Source organism: Vombatus ursinus, unplaced genomic scaffold (genome assembly GCF_900497805.2).
Source record: "Vombatus ursinus unplaced genomic scaffold, bare-nosed wombat genome assembly UNPS02014959.1, whole genome shotgun sequence".
Lineage (NCBI taxonomy): Eukaryota > Metazoa > Chordata > Mammalia > Diprotodontia > Vombatidae > Vombatus > Vombatus ursinus.
The window spans coordinates 15,483,936-15,507,165 of record NW_020954737.1 but is presented as its reverse complement, the minus strand read 5'-3'; the positions used below and the strand labels follow the sequence as shown (position 1 = coordinate 15,507,165).

Below are 23,230 nucleotides of genomic sequence, written 5' to 3'. Positions count from 1 at the left end.
CTATCAAAGACCATGTTGCAAGTACGTTATCATGTTAACATAGCTCTAAAGTACACCCCTCATGAGAGTTCTTTGTGAACTTGTTAAAAGAGAATGTACAGGCTTACTTTGGAAATATTGCAGGTTTGGTTCCAGACCACTAAATTAAGTGAATATCTCAGTAAAGCAATTCACATGAAATTTTGGTTTCCTAGTACATGTGAAAGTTATGTTTATACTGTATTCTAGTAAGTGTGCAATAGTATTGTGTCAAATTAAAAATACTTTATTGCTAAAAAATTCTAACAATCATCTGAACCTTCAGTGAGTTGTAGTCTTTCTGCTGGTGGAGGGTCTTGCCTTGGTGTTGATGGCTGTTAATTATCTGGTGGTGGTTGCTGAAGATTGGGGTGGTTGTGGCAGTTTCTTAAAATAAGACAAAAGTTTGCTGCATCAGTTGACTCTTCCTTTTACTTGAACACTTGAGACCATTGTAGGGTTACTAATTGGTCTAATTTCAATATTGTTGTGTCTCAAAGAATAGGGAGGCCCAAGGAGAGGGAGAAAGATGGGGAACAGCTGGTTAGTGGAGAAGTGAGAAAACAACATTTGTGATTAAGTTTGTTATCTCATATGAGAGTGCTTTTTGGTGCCCCAAAATAATTACAATAGTAACATCAAAGGTCATGGATCACAGATCACCATAACCACTATCATAATAATGAAAAAGTTAGAAACATTGTGAGAATTACCAAAATTTCACAGAGACACTATGTGAACACATGCTGTTGGAAAAATGGCACCAGTGGACTTGCTCAAAGCAAGGTTGACACAAGCCTTCGTTTTGTAAAAAAACAAAAACAAAAAAACTCAACATATGTGAAGCACAATAAAGCAAAGCACAATAAAACAAAGTATGCCTGTAAGGTGAGGAGTAATTGTTAGTATTAGTACCAGTTACTCTTATATAACCTTAGGGGTTAGGGTTTCATTCACATTTTTCATGTCAAAATTAACCTTGCTTTCTCCAAACATTACACCATACCAAACAAAATGGGTAAAAATAACTTACCCCTGCCTCCACCACTTTGATTATAATAACAATAATACTATACATTTATACATTTTATTATAACCACCCAGTAATATAGTAAAGGGAAATATCCTTATTTTACAGGTATTTTACTGAGGCTTAGAAAGATTAATTGATTTTTGTTAGGTTCCATCCTAGTAAGAGGTAGAGGCCAGATTCAATTCAGATCTTACTCTAAGACCAGTGCTTTTCCCCCCTCACTACATTATGCTGGGAGTAAACTCCTATTAAATTTACAGGAATTTGTAGGAGTGTGGAGGATGAGTCTTTTGGCCATAGGTTTTCAGAGGTGAGGCTGCTGGCAGTTTATGACTCCTTAAATAAATGAGTTGTGCTAAGTGCTGGGGATATAAATAGAAAAGACAGTTCCTATTTTCAAGGAAGGGCAGCTAGGTGGCACAGTGAATAGAGTGCTGGCCTGGAGTCAGGAAGACCTGAATGAAATCTAGCCTTAGAAACTTTCTAGCTGTGTGACCCTGGGCAAGGCACTTTAACGTATTTGCCTCAGTTCCTCATCTGTAAGATGAGCTGGAGAAGGAAATGGTAAACCACTGCATTATCTTTGCCAAGAAAATCTCAAATGGAGTCCCAAAGACTGGGATATGACTGTACTGGCTGAACAACAAAATTCTCAAGGAACTCATTTTAATGGGGGAACCAATGCAAATGGACGGTTTAAGCTACAATTTAGATGGAAAAGTCCCATGGCAGATATTAATGTCATTTCCACTGATAAAATGATATCCATTTCTGATGTTGAGCCATTTGAGCACCAAGGACTTGTGTGGCAAGAACTTTTCTGGGTCTTCTTTTCTGTGTGGCTATAGCAACTGTTGTTAGGCTACTTTTCCACAAAGGTTGCTTCCCAGGATCATGGTTGGGAAGCACTGGGCTGGAAGCATTGATTGTTGTACTCAGGTTCCTGTGCTGTCTTCATCAGGATCTGAGAGGACGTGGTGGTCAAGGTGCTGGTGGTAGTCTGCTTTTCCTGGCATATGCTACCTCTCATCTCTCTCTGAGTGTCTTGCTGCTTTAGTTAGGCTGACTTGCTTGCCCTGTGTTTATGGCATTTGGGTGAGGATAACTAGTCCCTTCTCCCCAGGAGTTACTTCCTGGAATGATGGCTCCTGAGGGCTAGACTGAAAGAAGGACCTGTAGTCTTGCAGGGCTGAGATTAGAGGAATGTGAGATAGAGGTAAAGTTTAGCAGGTACTTCATGCCTGATTTATTCAGAACTTGCTTGTTTCTTCTTCCTTCCCACTTGTCCTCAGAGGAAAAAAAAGCAAATAGCAGGGGTAATAAATAGGCACAATGTTCAGTGTTCATATATCCCTTTCTTGGAGGGAGAGAACAGATTATATGCTTGCACCTCATTCCACCCAATGGAACCTATGATGGAACTCAGAGTTTAAGCCTGTGACCTAAAGTCAATCATTATTTAACACTTTAGCAAAGATTAGTTGACAGCTAGCTCTGAGAGCAATATTGAGATATAGGACAATTAACTTTTAAGAGGAGGTAGTGGTGACATGGGGGATTGTGTGGGACTCGGGTGGAAACACGTAGAGGGAAAGCTTTTGCCTTGGACCAGTGTTATGCCACCACCATTGCAAGCTTTTGGGGCCGAGTCTGATTTGTAGACCACCTGGCAAAAGTTCTGCAAGAGAAATCTGATAGTGAATACTCTAGAGAGAGGGATTATATGGATTAAAAAGAAATCCACAAGTAATCCAGAAGCTTTATTTGGATTGTGGTTTTTAACCACATTCCTGACCCTATCTTTTATGTGTTACTACTAATAACCAATTTATAAAATAGGAAAATTAGCCTTTTACTTCTTTTTCTTTGCCCTTTGTCCATTCTCAAGGAACACAGTAATGAAGTCGACCAGTATGGGACAGGATATGTAAAGGAAATTGTAGTAGTCTAGGGGAGACTGGGTAATTAACAAATAATAACACTTTGGAAAGTTGACTATTTGGATAGTTTAGCCACAGTGCTTTAATAGAACCTGAAGACCTAAATTCCATGAATTCTTTACCTGTTGAACCAGGGTAAGGAATGTTCAGGGTAGGAGAGATGATTTAACAGTTAATTTGCATTTTACTAGCTGAAATTCTGTAGCTAAAGTCTTTAATATAGCAATTAGGGTTTTTTTAATTTTTTATTTATTTTTTAGCAATTAAGTTTTAACCACTTTTAATGCAAGTGGAAGATTTCTATAGATCCCATACAGATCAAATTCTTTTTCTTCACATCTACCTTAAAGGCTTTGAAACCTTGAAATAATTTTTCATAGGAATGGGGTCACGAAGAGTCAAGCACAACTGAAACTGAACAACAACGACATCAAATTTCTGAATAGTTCAGTCAATTGATAACCTTGTAACAAGTGATTGAAGGAGATAGGTTTGCTATTTTATTACTTTGCTATTTTCTCACCTTATAGTCCCCCAATAAAAACTTTAAAACCCTTAAAAGTAGAATTTAGTATATCTTCCCCACCAAAAGTTTTGGAACCATCTGATGGGATGGACTGGACAATCTTGATCCAGAAACAGCAAGGTATCTTATTTTTAGAAATGTCATAGAGAACAGTAGTATTCTTTGCTTTAGTTAGTTTACCACATAATCATTTGTATAATGCTAAATTGTCTTTTTGTTATTAGTATATAAATGAACTATCTGTATTCGTGAACAGGCAAAAATAAAGGGGGGGGCAGCTAGGTGGTACAGTGGATAGAGCACTGGCCTTGGAGTCAGGAGATCCTGAGTTCAAATGTCGTCAGACATTTGACACTTACTAGCTGTGTGACCCTGGGCAAGTCACTTAACCCTGATTGCCTCACCAAAGAAAAAGCAAAAAAAAAACCCCAACAAACCCCCTCCAAAAAAATCCCTTGTTTTATTGAAAGATTGTTATTGCTGAGTATTAAATTATCTTTGCTTTCTAGCTAGACCACTGCATACTTGTAAAAGTCTGATCCTTATAAGTACATTTATTGGTACATGGACTTTGCAAATTTTTAATATAAATCATCAAGTGCTAACATTCCAAAAAAAAAAAATACAGAAAACGTGTAAAAATGTCTTCAATTGACATAGTTACAAAGATGCTAGGTATTATGATTGTTATGGTTATATAAGCTTATTTTGGCAGTTATTCTCCAAGAAATAATAATTTTTTTTAAGGCAGTTGTGGTTAAGTGACTTGCCCAGGGTCACACAGCTAGTAAGTGTCAAGCGTTTGGTCTGAGGCCGGATTTGAACTCAGGTCCTCCTGACTTTAGGGCCGGTGCCCTATCCACTGTGCCACCTAACTGCCCTCAAGAAATAATTATTTTCAAAGGTAGCGTAGAGCTACCCTAGGATCAGAATCACAAAGACAAATTCAAATCCCGTCTCAGACACTTACTAGCTCCATGATCCTGGATGTCACCTCTGTTTGCCTTAGTTTTCTCAATTGGGGGATAATAATGACACCAATCTCACAGTTTTCTTTTGTTTTGTTTTGTGAGACAATTGGGGTTAAGTGACTTGCCCAGAGTCACACAGCTAGTGAGTGTTATGTGTCTGAGGCGGAATTTGAACTCAGGTCCTCCTGACTCCAGGGCCGGTGCTCTGTCCACTGTGCCACTGAGCTGTCCCCCTTATTCTGGGTTTTTTTTTTTTTGAGGATCAAATGACATATTTATAAAAGTGTTTGGCACAGTGCCTAGCATTTGATAGGTGCTATTTAAATTTTTTCCTTTCTTCCCCTCTCTTTCTGTTTTTTCCTCTTTCAAATGATTGGACCTCCCTCCCTTCTCCCCTTCCCATTTAGCTTTGTATTTATTTTGTGTAGTCAGTCTTCCTTTAATTTCTTGTTGCTACCTGAACCTATTAAGTACATAAAATCACCCTCCTCCCAATATAAAACCTACTAACCTACTTTAAGGTTACTTATTTTTTTTTAAGGTTACCTTTTAAGAATGTTTTATATGTGTACATGTTTTCTCCCTCATAATCTCTTTGAAAGCAAGGGACTGTTTTGATTTTGTCTTTGTATCCTCAGCATTTAGCATGATGCCTGTCACATAATAGATGCTTAGTGATCAACTAAAAACCTTTGGATTAGATTGCAGGTAGTGATGACAATAACACTTTGGTTTTCTTGAAGGAAAGATATTGTATAAATTTAAGGCATTGTCTTGATTACATAAAAATTTAATCTTTATTTTATAATATTTTGGAGAAAAGATTTGTGGTTTAAATGAGGTTATTTTACAAATATAGGTTAGACATTTACATTTTTCTCAAAACTTAGTTTATGTGGGTATAGTTTAAGATGGCACAAGAGACTTCATCATTAAATAAGTAATATTTTATGTCCTTTTAAGTGAGTGATAGTTTATACCTCATACCTTGGCTTTTAAGTTTGAATGAAAATGGTTTTGTGGTTTGTCATCTTTCACTTATAAGAATGTGACCTAATACTTTGTGTACTAATAATATTGTCTAGAGCATAATTAAGATATTCAAACAGAAAAGATCTGGTGGCTAAATTTTAGGTAAGTCAGGTATGGTTCTATATTTTTATGTGTTTTGCTACCTATACTTTTAATCAGTGTCAGGAATAAAAAGGGGAAAACCAGCTCTATTTTGAATAACACAATACTGCAGTGGTAAATGGACCTTTTTATATTATTATTGAATAAAGACTATATTACATATATATGTGTAATATAGATAGTTGTGTTAACACTTTTTAGTTTATTTTTATTTTTAGATCTGGTAAAGCCAGATCAAGACCTTTTTTATATATACATACATGTGTGTGTGTGTGTGTGTGTGTGTGTGTGTGTATATATATATATATGTATGTATAGGCACGAGTATTTTATTTTTGTTACTAATGTTGTTTTTGATGTTGATTGGGGCAGCTAGGTGATGTTAGTGAATAGAGTGCCAGCCTTGGAGTCAGGAAAAACTAAGTTCAAATTTGACTTCGGACACTTCCTATTTTTATATATGTGTATATATATATATATATGTGTGTGTGTATATATATATATATTATATATGTGTGTGTATATATATATATATATTATATATGTATATCTAAAAATACAAAAAGATAAAAATGTTAACTATTAATTTAATCAGCAATAGAACTTAAGTTAACCCTTGGTTCAGATTTCAGTGTGTACAGATTATTTAGGTCTTAATATCTGAACTTCAGACAAGTTGACTTTTTTTATTTGTTTGTTTTTTTAGGCAATTGGGGACTTGCCCAGGGTCACACAGCTAGTAAGTGTCAAGTGTTTGGTCTCAGGCTGGATTTGAACTCAGGTCCTCCTGACTCCAGGGCTGGTGCTCTACCCACTGTGCCACCTAGCTGCCCCCCCAAGTTGACTTTTAAATATCTGCATAAGACTGCAAGAAAGGATCATAATCTTGGTTTGAGGATTGGAGAATAAATTCACATCCCATCTCTGTCATTAGTTGCTGGGTGATCACAGGCAAGTCACCAAGTCACATATCTCTTTGACCCTCTATTTTTCAAATCTGTGAAATAGTAATAATAATTTTAGTACTTGTCTCACAGTGTTGTTTTGAGGCTCACCTGAGCTAGTGTATGTAAAATGCTTTGCAAACTTTAAAGCTTTCTTTGAATTTCAGTGGTTAATTTCCCTCTCCTTGACTTAGCACTTGAGTAAGGTTCTTATAACAAAGAACCACTAACCGGCCAGGATGAGAGAAAGATGTATAAAAATCATTTTTCTGCCTCAGAAAACATAATCTTCTTGATAAGTCCACAAATGATATTTTGATTACTTATTCTACCATATGCTATGAAACACTAAGATAAAAAAGAAATCCTATTTGTCCAGTGGGAAATAGAAAATACTTTTATTAAGCTGTTGTTTTTATTCATGCTATATTAAATTTCTGGAATCATATTCAAGTTAGGGACTTACAGGCACTGATTTATTGAAGAGAGTATAATCACAAAATTAAAAATATATATCAGATACTCTGTTACACTGAAAATGAAATATTGAGCTGCTGGCCCTAATCAGTTTACCAGGAAGATCATATCTCATTTTATTTGTCAGAAACTGAAAAGACATATAAACATGCTTTAAAAATTAATTTTTCATATTAATTATTGCTTATAGTGTATTAATCTTCTGTTACATTCACACCATAATTTATTTAGACCTTCCCCAGTCATTAGGCATGGATGTTTTTACCTTTTTATCACACACAAAAAAGCAGTAGGAAAATTTTTGTACATGTAGGTCTTGTCAACCTATTTGGGATAGAGTACCAGTACTTCAATCTCTTAAGTCAAAGGGTATGAACAATTTAGTAACTTGTCTACTACTGTGGAATTACAAAATTTTTCAATTTTTTAGATCCATAATTTCAGATTGATTTCCAGAACAGTTCAACCAATTCACAGCTTCAACCCACAGTAAATTAGCATTTCTCACTTCTCATGGTTATACTGGTAATCCATTTTTTATCATCTTTGCTTATTTAATGGATGTGAAGTAATGTCTCATGGTTGTTTTAATTTTTATTTCTTTATTAGTGACTGTACTTTTTTCAGGTGACTTGCTTTTAAGTTGTCTGTTGTTACTGTGACTGTAACTGTCTATTGTCACCACTTGTGTATTCGAAATCTAACTCTTGATCATATAAATTGTATCAAATATCTTTAGCTTTTCCATGTTAGACTTTTGCTGGAGACATTTGATACAAAGATTTTTCCCCAATATATTTTTTCTGATTCCAGCTGCATTGGTTTTTTGGGGGGTGGGAGTAGGGATAGGGAGAGAATGAATTTCTAAAGCTTTTTTACCTTAAATATTCAGTTATCTATTTTATCTTTTATGATTTTTTATATCCCTTGTATGGTTATAAATCCCTTCTAGAACTGTGAAATATGAAACTTTACATTCTCTTTTAGTTTTTTTTTTAAATGATGTGACATTTTAATATTTGGATTGTTTATCTACTTGAAATTTGTTGTGGTAGAAGATACTGACATAAACATTTTTTTCCTCAAGCTGCTTTCCACTTTTCCTAGTGGTTCACCCAAATATAGGAACCCATTTATAGCAGTTTGAATGAATGATATTGAACCCTACATTGCTTTGTGTTTTATAGCTTGCTTATCTAGTCTATTCCACTGGTCTACTTTTCTATTTTTTAGAACGTAGTATCAGATAGTTGTGTTACTTACCACTTTTTACTTTATTTTTAGATCTGGTAAAGCCAGATCAAGGCCTTCTGTTTTTTATATAAGCATGAGTCTTTTATTTTTGTTATTAATATTGTTTATGATGCTGATTGGGGTAGCTAGGTGGTGAAGTGGATAGTGCCAGGCCTGGAGTCAGGGAGAACTGAGTTAAAATTTGACTTCAGACACTTCCTAGCTTTGTGACCCATGTCAGGTCACCTAATCCTGTTTGCCTTAGTTCCTCCTCTGTAAAATGAGCTGGAGAAAGAAAATGGCAAACCGCTCTAGTGTCTTTGCCAAGGATACCCAAAATGGGCTCAGAAAGAGTTGGACACAACTGGAAAAAAAACCAAACAAAACAAAACTCAGCAACAAAAATGATGCTCATAGTTTTTTCTAACATTAAACATTCTTCTATAAAACTGTTCTTGGTGAATAATTTTTAAAATGAGTTTCTTTGCTAACATTTAATATTTTTGCAATAATATTAGTGATATTGATCGTTTTGTCTGCTTTTTCTTCTTGGTTTGAGTTTTAAAGGGAAAAAAAGCTTAGTTTTGTGTGTAATCTCAACAGTCTTTGTTTTCATTCTTTATATTGCTTAAATTTTTAAAATAATTTATACTTTTGTTTTTGTTTTAGGATAAAAAAGTGGTTGAATTTCTAGTTTTGGTAACCTTATGTTGAATTCATTTGTCTTATAATTCATCTTTTGTTTAGAGAATTATTGAGAGGTAAATTTCTACTAAAGACTGCTTTAACCACATCCTAAATGTTTTGATACATTGTGTTATTACTTTCACTTTCTTTAATATAGTTATTATTTCTTTGATTTGGTTCTAGAGGACCAGTCTGGAGAAAGTAAAAATGGAAGCATGTTTGCTACACTGAAAAACACATGTGCCACTAGTTTATTTGGTGAAGTTGTGAATTAGTATAGCCATTTCAGAAAACAGTTTGGAATTATGCAGATAGACTAAGATGTCCATACCCTTTGCGTTAGAATTTCTACTAGGCTCATACCTCACCTCAAAGAGACCGTTGATAAGAAGAAAGTTTGCATATACACCAAAATATTTATAGTGGCACTTTTTGTGATAGCAGAGAATTAGAAACAAAGCACATGCCCATTCATTGTTTGAAGAATGGCGAAACAAATTGTGATACGTGAATAAATTAGAATATTACTGTGCTATAAATGAAAAGATTCATATGATTAATATGGAAAAGCATGGAAAAATTTACATGAACTAATGGAGAATGAATTATACAGAACCAGAAAAAATAGCTACAAAGATGAAGTTGGAAAGAATAGCCACAAAATAATAAAAAATGAATGTTGTAAAATTATGAATAATAAGCATAACCCCAAAGATCATATGAGAAGGCACCTTCACCACATGTTTTGCAGAGGTAGGAGGATAATGGGTGTGGTACATTCATTGCACAAATTTAAAAATTATTTTCTGTTAATCCATTTTGCTGATTTTTTTACCTCTTTAAAAAATATTACATGACATGGCTATCTGGGTTGGAGGAGGTGGAGGGATACTGGGAAAAGTTTTGGTGATATAAAAAATAACCAAAACATATCAAAATTTATTATTTAAAAAAAAAAAAGAAAACCATATGTCCAATTACTTGCTTCGAGTCACCCAGCCAGTATATGGCAGAGGTTGTTCCACAATTTGTCACATCTTAGTTCACGCACGAGAAAGAGGAATGTGTCTTTGAATGTGGCTTTACTGTTTCAATCTTTACTTTCTTGTTAGCAATGTGTAATTCTGCTTGATTATGACTGGAAATCTTTGTTGTGACTCCATTTTCCTAGCAATTTCCAATATTTTCTTTTTGACTTAGGCAGATGTGTAGCTTATCAAGCACATTTTAGAGTGAGTTAAATATTGAGTTTCTTTAGTGTTGCCCTATGAATTCTACTAAGTTCTCGTTTGACCTTTTTGCTACTTCTGGACAATTAAAAAAAAATTCATGAAATATAGTATTCAGATTTTTGTTTCATCGTGGTTTTATGATTTAGATTATCTTTCCTAAGCTCTGTTTTCTTGGTTAGTTTTATGTTGTAAGTATCTCATTCTGATTTTTCTGTCATTTGATTCCTTGTTGTATCACTGAATTGTTTTATCTATTGTTTTTATCAGGTACCTACTGCTTTGTTAATTGTTTCCAGCTTCTGTTTTAAGTTGATGATTTTCCTTAGGAGTTTTTCTAATGAAAAAAACATTTATTCCTTTTATTTTTATTTCTTTTAAAAACTTATTTCTTCTACCTATTGTTGGAGTGCTTGTAACCCATCACATTCTCTAATCTGGAATTCTAATTCTAGAATTGATTTTATCTTTTGAAGACTTCCTAGTAGGGGACCTCCCCCCCAGCCCGCCCCACCTAAATTTAATACTTTTACATAATTTGTTAAGTTTTTAACTGCTTTGAGGTACTGATTGGTCAACTGAAAAAGAAAGACCAGTCCTTGCCCTCAAGGAGTTTGCAGTCTAATGGAAGAAGAAAATACAGTAAAGAAAGCTGAAAATTGGAGGCAGGGAAGAATTTAAATACCAGCGAAGTTTTTATTTTCTTCTAGAGAAAAGAGAGATCCACTTGAGTTTATTGATTATGGTAACGTAGTCAGATTTGTCTTTTAGAATTGGAAGGAAGAATCTTGAGGTAGGGATACTAGTTGAAGCTATTGTAGTAGTCCAGGAAAGTGATGTTGCCATGTGAGTAGAGAAAAGGGTTCATAGAATAATAGATTTAGAGCTAGGAGGGAACCTTAGAGGCCTTTGAGTCTAACCCCCTAATTTTATAGATGAGGAAACTGAGATCCAGAGATGTTAAGGTACTTGCCTATGGCCACACAGTAAACATTTGTAGGATTAGAACTCAGGCCTTCCTAGGGTTTCAAAGGTTGTAAGCTTTGGCTTACAAAGTGACCTTTAGACAGACATTACATAGATTATGGAGGCAACATCAACAAGACTTGCCAGCTGATTGATTGTATGTGGGATTGTTAATCTGGGTGTCTGGCTAGATACAGGTGGCCAGATCCCAAGGTCTCCCAGCTCACCTTGGACCTCCAGCAGCCTTCAGCCAGACTTGGCCCTTCAATCCAAAGGAGGCCCACCCACCCCAGCCTGCTTTCTTGACAGGAAGAGTGAAATTTGGGGTAAAAGATAAGTTCTTTTTAGACCTTGAGTTTGAGATCATTAACAAGCATTTAAAAAATTCCTACTATGTTCCTGACACTGCTTTCCAAATGTCAGCAAACGTTGCTTGTCCAAATGCGATTCAAAATGTTGAGTTTGGAAGCTGGTGAATTGGAACTGGAGTATAGGAGTAAGAATAAGGTTGGAAATATTGATCTGGGAGTCATCTGCATAGAGATGATAATTGATTTCATGAGAACCGATGAGGTCCTCTAGAGATTGTACGTAGAAGTCCTCTTTTAACTTATCTTGATCCATATTTAACATTTTCAAGTTTACTTTTGACAGTAGCCTAGAATCCCTCACCCCCTTTTTATCTTGTCAGTCCTTGATCTTGTGGTAACGTGTGTACACACACACACACACACACACACACACACACACACACACGTATGTACTCACATATATTACACACAGTGATAAAACAAACCGTTTCAATCTCAGATACTACATAGGAATCAAGGAGGAAAGGCATTGCCATGAAGAAAGGCTTCTTGGAGGAGCTGGCATTTGATTTTGACTTTAAAGGATGGGGAGAAATTCAGGGGGCAAATTGAGACCATTTTGGGTATTGGGAAGTAGCATGAACATAGAAGTAGGGGAAAGTCCAGTCTCTTTGGGAGAAGAAAACATTCCAGTTTTACTAAAACCTAGAGTGGAGAAGGCAAAGATATGAAATGAGGTAGGAAATAACTTCTGGCATTAGGTTAACGGAGGGTCCTGTATGCTAGGAAGAGGAGTTTCAACTTAAGGGAAGCTGTTCGGAATCACAAGATTGATGTGACTTAATATATGCATAAGAAATATTCTGATATGAGAACAGATTGGAGGGGGAGAGGAGTGGCAGTCAATAGGCTTACGCTATTACAGTAGTTCAGCTAGGTGGTAATGAAGGCCTGTGCTAGAGTGTTGGCAGTGGGAAGAGAGAAGAAACAGATGTCCTGCAAATAGAATTGACAGAATGTGGTAACTAATTGAATGTGACAGGTGAAGGAGAGCGGGAAGAGTCAGTTCAATTCAGGCAACATTTTGAAAACTCCTGTGTACAAGGCATTGTGTTAGGCACTGGGAATAAAAAGACAAAAACAAAAAATGGCCCCACACCTTAAGAAGCTTAATCCAAGGTTATAAATATAACACTCTTAAGGTGGTGACAGAAATTGAAGTAGTTTAAGGCAGAAGGAGATAGCAGGTAGCAGGTGTTAGAGGAAATTACACTCAATAAACATATTAAGCGCTTAATGTGTGCAAGGCACTAGGGATACAGAGACAAGAATGTAACAAACAGTCCCTGCCTTCAGGAATCTTGCATTTTCTACGGAGGATGCAACGTGTAATGTGTACATCAATACAAAGTATTTAAAAATAATTTTGAGAGGGAGAGAACGCTAATGGCTACAGGGATCAGGAAAGGTCTCCAGTAGTAGTTGGCACTAAAGCTGAAGGAAGCTTGGTATTTGGTGAGAAAGTGAAGAGAAAGTATGTATGTTCAGGATATAGGGGATCATTTGTGCCAAAGGTATGGTGACAGGAATATCTGATACAGAACAGCTATCAGGTATGTTTGATTGGAGAGAGAAAATTGAGAATGAATAAAAGTGAATTCATGTAAAATAAGATTGGAAAGGTAAGTAGGAGCCAGATTATGGAGAGATTTAAATGACAAGTTAATTTTTTTTTTTTAAACGTAGAGAAGGCAGAGGATGAGACCAGGTTGTGGTGTGTTGTTGGGAGAAGTGGTACAGAGGTCAATGACCTTCTCGAATTATATAACCAGCACAGGAATTGTTATTTGCCAAGAGTCTACTGGGCAGACATGAGTTGTTTTTTTACCACATTGTGTGTCAATCCCTTTTCTTTTTGAGGAAGTAGAACCCTGGTGATGTTTATCTCAGCTGGAGGGCATGGCTAAGGCTTAGAAACTAAGATGTTTTTCTGACAGTAAGTTTGGTGACAGTTGAATTTATAGGCCCAAGGAAGAGGGGAGAGGATATTCAAAAGAAGCAGTTAATACTTCTAAGAAAAGTTCATGGAGTACAGCTGGCTTTATCCTAGGCTTCAGGTGCAGTCTGACCCTGGAGAAGAGATTCATAGTTATTAACTGAAAAATTCAGCTGAAGGTAGGATTTTAGCTGAGGCTTGAAGGAAGCCTGAAGCTGCAGATGAGGAGGGAGAGAATTCCAGGTATGAGAGGCAGCTAGTGAAATTAGAGATGGAGTGTCATGTGTGGGAAACAGCAGGGAAACCATTGTTAGGGAGTAAGGTGTAAGAAAACTAGAAAAGGTAGAGGCTAAGTTACGAAGAAATTTAAATGCCAAATAGAGGATTTTATTTTTGATTTCTGGAGGCAATAGGCAGCACTGAAATTACTTGAGTAAGGGTAGTGGCATGGTCAGACCTGTACTTTAGGAAGATCACTTTGGCAGCTGAGTGGAGGATGACTGAAGTGGAGAAAGTTTTGAGTCAGGGAGACCAACAAGCAGCTATTATTGCAAAAGTTTAGTCATGAGGTGAAGACTGCCTGCACTTTGGTGGTAGCATTGTTAGAGTAGAGAAGGGGGTGTGCATATGCAAGAGATGTCATGAAGTTAGAATAGAGAGGACTGGCAAGATGTATAAGGGAGTACAAAAGAATGAGGAATGGATGACACTGAGATTTCAAGCTTGAGGTCTGGGAGGATGTTATTTTTGGACAGTAATAGAGAGGTTAGGAAGTGGGGAGTTTTAGGCAGAAGAGTTCACTTTTAGACATTGAATTTATGACTATGTAGCATCCAGTTCAAGATTTCCAATAGGCAGTTGGTGATGTAAGACTGGAAGTCAGGAGAAAGGTTTGGGTTGGATAAATAGATCTGAGAATCATTTACATAGGGATGAGAATTGATAAAATCATCAAGTAAAAAGTAGAGAGAGGAGAGTATCAAGTGTCAGTGACTACAGAGAGGTCAAGAAGGATGAAGATTAAGAAAAGGCTGCTAGATTTGGCAGTCAAGAGATCATTCATTGTCAACTTCTCAGAGCAGTTTCAGTTAAATGATGAAGTTTGAACCTTTTCTACAGGAAATTTAAGAAAGTGAGAAGAAAGGAAGTGGAGGCACCAATTATGGATGGCTTTCTCAAAGAATTTAGCTATAGAAGGGAGGAGGGACATCAAAAGAAGATAAAAAGAAAAAAGAGGGGGCAGCTAGGTGGCGCAGTGGATAGAGCATTGGCCCTGAAGTCAGGAGGACCTGAGTTCAAAGCTGGCCTCAGACCAAACACTTGACACTTACTAGCTGTGTCACTTAACCCCAGTTGCCTCACTTAAAAAAAAAAAGAAAGAAAGAAAAAAGAAAAAAAAGATAAAAAGGAGATGGGTTAAGTGAGAGTTTTTTGAGGATGGAGGAACCATAAATGTGTTTGTAGGCAGCAAGGAAAGAGTAGACAGGTTGAAGATTAGTGAGAGAGTGGGAATGAGAGGAATTTGCTGCAGAAAACAGAATGGAATGGGATCATTTGTACCTGGAAAGAAGGGTTTGCCTTGGCGAGGAAAAGGGCCACTTCTTCATGGAATAGGTGAGAGATACAGTGGGAGAAGGAGAGGATAGGTCATTGGAAATCTCACCTAACAGTTAATCTATAGAAGCCTGGAGTTTGAAATGACTTGAAACTCAGTGTTAGCTAACGGTATAAAAGAGAAGCATAAAAAGTAAGACAGTCCTGGAGTAAGAACATGAGGATTTACTCATACAAAGATTGTGTTCCTATTCAACAATCTCCTCACCCTTTATTCTCAGCTGGTCAGACCACAGCTTTCTGTTGAATTCTGGGTATCTTTTAAAATAGAAAATTAACCGTTTGTATCCAAAAGGTGATGACGAATATGCTAAAGGTTCTGGAGATTGTTACTATCCAAGAAACTAGGAGTTTTTAGCCTGAAGAAGAGGACTTGGTGGTTGAAATGGCATGATAACAGTCTTAAAGTATTTGAAAGATTGTAACATAGAAGCATAATTAGATTAATTTTGTTTATTGACTGAGACAGTTGAGGTAAATATGAGGAAGAATCTCCTAATACTTAGGCTGTGTCTCAACTTGGAATAAGCTATCCAGTATACTGAGATTCCAATAACTGCAAATCTTCAAGCAGAGAGTACATAATTATCTTTGAGGTAACCTCTAAATTTCTTCAAGTCAAAGTTTCTATGATCCTATCTGTAATAATTTGGTTAATCTCCAATAAAGTCCTACATGAATGGCTCATAAGATGATACTGTGGGTATTCAAAGGTCCACCTGTGACCTCAAGGCCACATGTGTCTCTCTAGGTTTTCAAGTGCAGCCCTTTGACAGAATCCAAACTTCACAGAACAAATCCCCTTAATAAAATTATTTGTTCTATAAAACTTGGACTCAGTCAAAAGGCTACACCCAAGGACCTAGAAGGCCATATGTGGCCTCAAGGCCACAGACAGAGTTGCTTAAGCTCTGGAATATTCTAACAAACTTGAAAGGCTTGAAGTGTAAGATTTGCCAAAATACTGTTTTGGTCTAGATTACCAATCCAGGTGGGTTCAGAGAGAATCTTCATCAGAAGGTTGGCCCTCAGTTGATGTCTTTTTTTTTTTCTGCTACATTGAAACTACTAAGGGAGAGAATTTGCTACTTGTTTAGGTGAAGGGAGCATCTGTATTGATGAAATTACAGAGTTTTTGATGTAGTAAAGTAATTTGGGAAGAGTTAAGAAAGCTTACTGAAACACAAGCTTACTTAAGAAAGCTGTGAAAAGTCACCAGCCTCACTTTCTCCTCCCTGCTGGCCTTAGAAAATGCTGATATATAATGCATCTCCAGATAAATAGGAAATCTGTACTTTTGAACTGGTAAGGTAGTTATTTTTCTCAATTTGTTATGGTTATAAAATGAAAAATTCTAGGTGTCTGCCTTGGCTGTGTTATAGCACATAGTACAGTTATCCCTTCCACATAATGACTTTCCCCATCATAGTTTCTATAATATCACAGGTTGGCATAAGAAATTAAAAGGGAATTTTGCAGAAGCCATAGATGACATGTGAAGGCCAGCAGATGACACAGAGCCTATGACCAAATACTTAACCTAGATTTTACAATAAGGTATTATAAACACCCCATAAAAGAAAAAGAAAAAAATTCAGACTTCTTCTCTAGTATGAAGGGAGAGCCAAAAAATTTTCTGCAGATTTTCCAGATCATAGGGGCACTGCACCCCTAACACCCCTCTCCCATGTGGAAAGGATAACTGTATGTGAACTGTGTAAGGACTCATAAGCTTGGTTTTGTATTTGGGTTAAATCTGTAATGGCATGCTTAGTAAAGGTTATATTTACTAAGGTTTAAACTTTTTTTTTTCTGCCATGTGTTGCCTAATGAGTTAAGTATTGTAGGTTATATAAGTAATACCTACAAATCTGCATAAAGGCAGTCTAAGCACTGGTCACATTTCTTCCTCTATTCTGTTTGTTCTTACTAACCTATGATCTACATCTCAGTTGCTTCATGTATATGAGGAAAATGTTAAACATACACTTAACAATTTTGCTCTCCAATGTTCTGTTATATTTAGATTTTTTTTGGTTTTCCTTCTTATCTCACCATTTTATTAGTGTTCATTATCCCTAGTAGTTGGTTATTTTTACTCTTTGCTTTGCTGTTTTTGCTCTTTCAGAAAAAAAAATTACTCTTCTGAGAGAGAAAAAAGGTGAAACTTCATTCAGTTTTGTTTTTTTCTTAGTAGTTATGACAAGAAGCTGAAACTAATGGATAAAAAGAAGTTTGCAGATTACTGATGGATTTAATGCATCTGACTTTAATAAATGTTCCCTTTGAAGAAATTGCTTTTAAGCTCAGGATAAGAAGAAAGGTAGTTAGCATTATAGTTTGTGTCACAAAAGAGTACTGTACAGGCTCAGGACTCATAGGATTTTTCAAAGGTCACTTAGAGGAGACTCATTTTCTTCGTTCAGGTACTTTAGGAATATTTAAGCTATTTTTGGAATGATTTAGGCTTATAACTTTCATGTGAGATTACAAAATCAATACCAGGTACTAAATACTTTTTTTTTTAAATATAAAGAATCCAGAAGCACAATTAACAGTTAGAAAGTACCTCAGTGGTCATCTAGTCTATGTACCAAAGGAATTTTCACTATAACATTTCTGACAACTCTAGCCCAAATCTTTGTTGCAAGAAATGACTTACTGGGTTAGGAAGGAACAGGGTATGAATGTGATGTAAAAACAAAAGAGTTCAATTAAAATAAGACAAAAAATTTCAAGAACTTTTTATGGACGTTTAAGAAATTTCCTTAAGCCAAATAATTTCGGTATGTAGAGACTTCAAGAGGTTGATTTGAGAGTTTACTGTTATGCAAAACAATCATTTTTGAAATATTTGTAATTTAGTAGTATGTATATTTAATGCACAGAGCCATTGAATTTAGCAATTTAGAACTGGAAGGAACTTTTTTTTTTTTTTTTTGCCAGGCAGTTGGGGTTAAGTGACTTGCCCAGAGTCACACAGCTACTAAGTGTCAAGTATCTGAGGCTGGATTTGAACTCAGGTCCTCTTGACTCCAGGGCTGTGCCACCTAGCTGGAAGGAACTTTTGAGATGATCAAATCAGAGCTCCTCTTTCAATAGATGGAGGAAATAGAATGTTCCCTTGACAGCAACCTCACAGTTTCTGGGCAGAACTGGGATTAGAACTGTAGTTTCTTGACTCCTGTAATTCCATGCTCTTTCTACTAAGTAGAACTCTTTCCTGTAAAGAATAATAAACTCTGTGATTAAGATAACTCAAATTCCTCAGAGGAAGGAAACTTTGTAATTAGCAAATTTTATCACATTTTAGTGTTGCCTGATCATTAATTCTTTGTGTAACTTTAAAAAAAACTATTGGAAAGTATTTTGGTTATTTTTAGGAAATATCTATGGGTTAGTCACAATATGTAATATTTCAGCCTTTACCTTGGTTTCCCATTGTGTACGAAGAGAATTCTCTTCCTACAGAGAAGTGTTAAATCAGAATAGTATGCTCCCTGAAGATGGGAGTTCTCTTTATTTGTAAAGTGCTTTTCCGTAGCTCCCTCAAGAGTTTTTCCCCCTCCATGGGAAGTAGTGACATTACTTCATCTGTAGGAAGAGGATACACTGATGATCCTTCATACATGAACCATTCCAAACAAAAGTGCCACCTAAAGGCAAGGGACATAATAGATAATGCTTGAAGGAACTTTCCAGACTTCTGGTTCTGATTGTGATTTTGGCACAGCATATTAAACTACTTGGGGAAAAAGTCTTAAGCTGAAGACAGTGATTTGTTAGAATAATACTTAGTTGATGTTGATGAGGTCTTGATGCTTTGTCATTCAATTCATCATACATTTATTAAACTACCTTATGTGTGTTGGACAGAAGCAAATGTGCAGTGGTTCGGTAGGAAGATCTGGGTTCCAGTGTTGCCTCTGACATGATGGCTTTGTAACAGTATATATCCCTTAACCTCACTCAAGGTTGGCTTTACCAATTAATACTAGCCTCCTGTAGGAAGCAGCACTTGGTATACCCCAAAGAAATCAAAGAAAGAGCATAAGGACCTAGATGTACAGATATATTTATAACAACTCCTTCATGATAGACAAAAATTGGGAATAAGAGAGTACCCTATTAGAAAATGGCCAAATTATGGTATATGAATATCATGGAGTATTATCATACCTTATAGAATGATGAAATAAACAGATGCAGAGGAAACTGGTAAGACCTCTGAACTTGATGCAGAGTGAACTGAGCAGAATTGGGTGAATGGTTATAGTACTATTGAGAAAAATAGCTTTGAAAGGCTTTAAAATTCTGATGAATGCGATGATAAACCATAAGTCCAAAAGAAAGAAGATAAATCATGTCATCTCCTGACAGAGGGGTGAGAAATTTTTGGACATGGCCAATGTGAGAATTTGTTTTTCCCAGACTATGTATTTTATGTTTTGATGGCTTAATTTTTTTTTATTTGTTCAGTAGTGGGAGAAGGGCAGTAATGAGACAGATTTATTATTTTTTAAAAAAAGAAATGAAGACTATTCTATTTTATGCCATCGATTTCAATATAACTTATTGCTCTGTAGTGGCTTTGCTTTTAATTAAAATTGGGGCACAGAACCACACTCTCTAAGAGGAATGGGGTAGGATTGCTATTCATATTACTATAATTGGGAATGAATGGAAAGTAGTTATTAAAAAAATAATGTAAATGCACAGTTTAAAGAAGATGCCATTTGTATTTTAAAATAATTATGTTATTAAGACATGTAAAATTAAAACCTTTTAAAAAAGGAAATACTTGAGTGGAGCCTTGAAGGAAAAGGTGAAGGAGGGAATGCTTCCCAGCTGTGGGGTTTAGTCTGTGCAGAGGCAGTAGATGGAATGTCATGTATGAGGAATGGCAAGTAGTTGTCATTTGATTGGAATGTTGCAAATGCTTGTTGATTGAGTTACTGCAGGAAGAGAAGTAATGTATAATCTTCCTGGAAAGATAGGTTGGAGTCAGATTGAGAGGTCTTTAAAATGCTAAACATTAGTGTATATTTTTTGTCTCAATAAGTGATGCTTTAAGGATTTGTGAATTTTTTTTTTTGCTTTTTGGTGAGGTAGTTGGGGTTAAGTAACTTGCCCAGGGTCACACAACTAGTAAGTGTCAAGTGTCTGAGGTCGAATTTGAGCTCAGGTCATCCTGACTCCAGGGTTGGTGGTCTGTCCTCTGTGCCACCTAGCTGCCCCCAAATTTGTGATTTTTTTCAGAAGCAAACACTTTTGAGGAGGGACAGGGTCAAAGGAGAGAATAGAAAAAACCAGGGGCGGGAGAGGATGGAGGGAAATATAGTTAGTCTTTCACAAAGTGACTGTTAAGGAAGTGTTTTGCATGACTACAAATGTATAACATATATCGAATTGCTTGCCTTCTCAATGAGGGAGGGTGGGAAGAGAGGAAGGGAGAGAAGTTGGAATTCAAAGTTTTAAAAATGAATGTTAAAAATTGTTTTTACATGCAACTGGGAAATAAGATATAGGGGCAAAGGGATATAGAAATCTATCCTGCCCTACAGGAAAATAGGAGAAGGGGGAAAAGTGATAGAAAGAAGGGCAGATTGGGGGAAAGGGTATTCAGAATACACGCCATCTTGGGGTAGGGGAAGGGGAGAGATGGGAAGAAAGTTTGGAACTCAAAATCTTGTGGAAGTGAATGTTGAAAACTAAAAATAAATGAATTAATAAAAAATTTTCAAAAAAAAGAATTTGTGATTTTGTGAGATTTAGTCTTATAACTATAGAGAAGGTTGAACAAATACAACCTATCCACAAGGTTATAACTTGAATATATATGATAATATTTATGCTTAACAAAAATGAGATCATAAAAAACTAGGACTGATAAAAGTCAGATGGCCCCAAAATGTAACTGCAAGCTGTGGGAAGGAGTATAGCTGTACTGATGTTTAGTGATAAAATGAGTCAGAGATAAATAAACCCAAGGAGTAGTTGGTTTTGTTCTTTTTTTTGTATTTTGGAAGAGTAAATGTATTACCTAAGGGTTGTACTTGCCAATGCAACACTGATTTATTATAGTTGTAATTTTATTTGTGTTCTGATACGGAAAACTATGAGCAAATATAGTGTATTCTGAATATAAAATATAATGTGAAATATTTCAATAATGAAATTTTTAATGTGGAACTCTGTGGACATTGCAGTGCAGGAAAACTACAGTAATATGCATTAATTAATGAAAAGCCAATTTACTGTATTAAAATGTTACTTTATAATTTTAGAGAAAAGCATTTTCAGTATCTTTAAGAACTTTCAATAAATGACTGCTTTAATTCATAATAGACTTGCTGTTAGCATATCAAATTTTTATAAGAAGATTGAACAGAAATATAGCTTATCAGGCATACTTAAAATCTTTTTCACAAATAGATTAAGCATTTTATTTCCATTTTGTTTATAGGTTTAATTTCAATTCAGTTGAACAAGTCCTTATTGAATCCCTGGAATTTTCTCAGCACTACCAAAGAAGGTGTGCAGGAGAAACTGTTTTTGGGGCTTTAGTAAACCTCGTTATGAGGCCCAGACTTTGCATAGACCAGCTATGTGATTGGGGGCAAATCATTTAACATCTCTATGCCTTTAGTTTCTAAAATGGGGATGATAGTATTCTCGCCCTTAGTTCTTTGTACACAAATGTCCTACTCTAATGCCCAGTGATGGCATGGAGAGTGATCCTGGTTTCTTGCAGGCCATTCCTGCATAGGAGGTGCTCTGACAATCTTCTATTGGGCTAAAGAGACTTTGGTTGTGGGCTTGGTGGAAGACTGTGTTCACTGTCCTATGACCAGCTGAGCTAAGGACAGAAGCTCATCAACAGGTTAGTCACAAGGACCTGTACTGGCCGCACGCCGACCTTCTGCCAGCCGTACGCCGGTACCCACTTCTCTTATAAGAAGCACACTACCAGAGTCTTACCCACACCTGGGTCTTCGGTTCTGAGCCGGATCACCACACAGAGACGAGCCATCGGGAGGCGCCAACACCAGAGCTTTATTCAGAGGCCAACACAGCAAACCGTCATAGCAAGCCCAAGCAGCAAGGCCAGAGCAACAGGGCAGGAGCCAGGGGAGAGCGCACGTGTTATCTGACCACGCTTGTTCCTAAGTACCTACCTAGCCCCTCCTCCCCAGCCCGCTACTAGCCAATGATTGTAGGGTCAGATACTGGAAGGGGCTGTCTGAGTTTAGCACACCAAGGGGGAGGGAGTGACATAGGAGGCTAGGATTGGATACAGGAAGGAGGCATCTGGGATTGACGCATAGACAAGAGTACGTGACCTAGGAAGTCAGGCTCAGACACTGGGAGGAGGGGTCTGGGTCAGTGCTGCACAAAGGGACTCAGGAAGTCAGGAAGGTCACAAGAGGCATCTGGGGATGACGTTGCATATAGGGAGGGGACTAAGCAGAGGGAACTCAGTCCTCTGCCATCCCACTCCCACGTGGCACCGCCCCTTGCCTCAGGAGCTCAAGCTCGGCTACTTCCTTGCACCCAGCTTATCTCATAGCACTGCCCAATTGCCTCAGGGCTTCTCCGATCCAGCCCATCCAAGTACACACGACTCTGCCTACCACAGCCCCTGCCTCGACTTCCAAAATACACAGATCTTACCCTACTCTTGCCACAGCGCCCAACCTGGTAGCTGCCAACATCAGACAGTCCCTCACAAGGACCCATGAAATAAAACCCAAAAAAGAACAGCATTCTTATGCATCCAAAGTGGTCATGCTAGAGTGGGGGAAAAGGACTGGTGAGGCCCAGGAGGCCCATAATTCTTTGTCCAACTCTAAACAATAATTTAGTTAAATACTCTTAAGTATAGCAAGTTAACATATCCAACAATCAACCATATTTATGTTGAATTTCTTAAAATAGATGAAATCATATGACACTAAGAAATTGCATATGACACTAAGAAATTGCAATTAATTGGAAAAATGTGTTGGTTCCCCATGAAGAAGCCTGTAAAGGATTTGAAAGAGTTGATTTTTATCACACTCTAGAAAGCAACAAAAAGCATTTTGTGGAAGATTTGGTCTTTTTGGTTTTTTCTGCTCTTGTGGAGGATAAATTTATTATCACGAAGGT

General features: G+C 36.7%; 1 protein-coding gene across 2 annotated transcripts in view; it reads left to right on the top strand.

Moving 5' to 3' along the window:
• PIK3CB (phosphatidylinositol-4,5-bisphosphate 3-kinase catalytic subunit beta) overlaps positions 1–23,230 on the top strand; it is a 183,012-nt gene that overhangs the window by 4,524 nt on the left and 155,258 nt on the right. The window lies entirely within an intron of this gene.